Source organism: Cebus imitator, unplaced genomic scaffold, assembly GCF_001604975.1.
Source record: "Cebus imitator isolate Cc_AM_T3 unplaced genomic scaffold, Cebus_imitator-1.0 Scaffold447, whole genome shotgun sequence".
Lineage (NCBI taxonomy): Eukaryota > Metazoa > Chordata > Mammalia > Primates > Cebidae > Cebus > Cebus imitator.
The window spans coordinates 1658475-1660561 of NW_016107762.1; the positions used below are offsets into that span (position 1 = coordinate 1658475).

At 37.1% G+C, this 2087-nt stretch overlaps 1 long non-coding RNA gene across 1 annotated transcript in view; it reads left to right on the top strand.

Moving 5' to 3' along the window:
- The window catches only part of LOC108291187, a 23902-nt gene extending 22026 nt beyond the window's left edge, over nt 1–1876 (top strand). The window contains exon 5 of the long non-coding RNA XR_001819802.2: nt 1722–1876. This is a non-coding gene — a long non-coding RNA (uncharacterized LOC108291187). The remainder of the gene's footprint in view (nt 1–1721) is intronic.
- Nucleotides 1877–2087: the final 211 nt, after the last annotated feature.

A 2087-nucleotide genomic window follows, 5' to 3' on the forward strand; every position in this document is an offset into this window, starting at 1 on the left:
GACTTTCTAAAAAATACCAAAAAGTAAAGAGCATCAACATAATCAAGAATTTACATCAACTAATTGGCAAAACAGCCAGCTAACATTAAATGGCAGTATTAAACTCACATATATTATTATTAATTCTAAATTTAAATCGACTAAATCCCTCAATCCAAAGACACAGACAGGCAAAAAAAGCCAAAACCCATTGGTTTGCTGCATCCAGACCCATGTCACATGCAAGGATACACAAAGACTCAAAACAAAGGGATGAAGAAAGATTTACCAACTAAATGGAGAGCAAAAATAAATAAATAAATAAATAAAAAGCAGGAGTTGCAATTTTTGCCCCTAATAAAATAGACTTCTAAGCAACAAAGATCATAAGAAGCAAGAAGGATATCACATAATGATAAAAGGATCAATGCAAGAAGATCCTAAATATGTATGACCCAGTACAGGAATACACAGATATATAAGACTTATAAAGAGACTTAGACTCCCACACAATAATAGTGGGAGACTTCAACATCAATATTAGACAAATCAATGAGACAAAAAATTAACAACGATATCCAGGATTTGAACTCAGATCTGGAATAAGTAAACTTAATTAACATTTATAGAGCTCTCCACTTTAAATACACAAAATATACACTCTTATCAGTACCACATCACACTATTTACAGGTTTAAATGAAATATTGGTTGGCTGCTTGTTTGTTATTTTTTTCCCTCATTTTTTTTTTCATGTCTTCATTATTAAGCACAATTATAGGCACACCCACTTTTAGACTGCATTCTAGCCGGGGCAATAAAACAACACCCCCGTTCTCTCTCACTCTTCCTCTTCCTCTTTCTTCCTCTCCAAAAAAAAAAAGAAAGAAACATACAGAAATGTTACTTTCTTACTTCACCATTAAGAGGGTGAAATCAAGGTACTAGAAAGGCAGCACTCCCTCTAGTAGCTCTGGGAGAAAGCCTGATTATCTAAAACAGCTGGTAATTCAACATACCTAAAAACACATGTGAATTATTTGACATATTGTTTTATTTCTCCTTTTTTTTTTGAGACAGAGTTTCACTCTTGTTCCCCAGGCTGGAGTACAATGGTTCAATCTTGGCTCACCACAACCCCTGCCTCCAGGGTACAAGCAATTCTTCTGCTTCAGGCTCCCAAGTAGCTGGGATTACAGGCATGAGCCACCATGCCTGGCTAATTTTGTATTTTTTTAGTAGAGACAAGGTTTCTCCATGTTGGTCAGTCTGGTCTTGAACTCCTGACCTCAGGTGATCTGCCTGCCTCGGCCTCCCAAAGTGCTGGCTGGGATTACTGCCGACACATATTTTCTTTAACTGATAATCATGTTATCATACAGTTCAAAGTATTCTGGTTTATATGTTTAAAAGATTAAAATAGTCAGACTTTCTGGGTTAACCTGAATAGTCCTAACTTTTTGCCATTCCCTCCAAGTGGTTTATAATTTTGGCTTATATCTTATATTGGGTTTATAGGTTCTGTTTGGGAATCTTTGTTCCCCTTTCTGTTCCCAGAATTCTGGAAGGTAAGCAAATATTGTCTCTTCTGTTGGAAATTCTGAACAGAAAGGGCCTAAATATTCTGACATTGTGGATTCTCCAAGTAAACCTCCCAGATACCCTATAATGTATCTAGCAATGAATAAACACCATTTATGTGCTCAGAACTTCTAAAGAAGCTTTAGAAAACCACTGTATTAGTTCTCATACTACTAATAAAGTCATACCTGAGACTATGGGTAATTTATAAAGAAAACAAGGTTTAATGGACTCACAGTTCCACCTGTCCAGGGAGGCCTCACAATCATAGCAGAAGGCAAGGAGGAGAAAGGCATGTCTCACATGGTGGCAGGCAAGAGAGAAAAAAGAGCCAAGTGAAAGGGGAAACCCCTTACAAAACAGATCTTGTGAGACTTACTCAATACCATGAGAACAGTATGGGAGAAACTGCTTCAGTTATCTCCCACCAGGTCCCTTCCACAACACATGGAAACTATGAAAGCTACAATTCAAGATGAGATTTGGGTGGGGACACAGCCAAACCATATCACCGTCTAACAATATGAA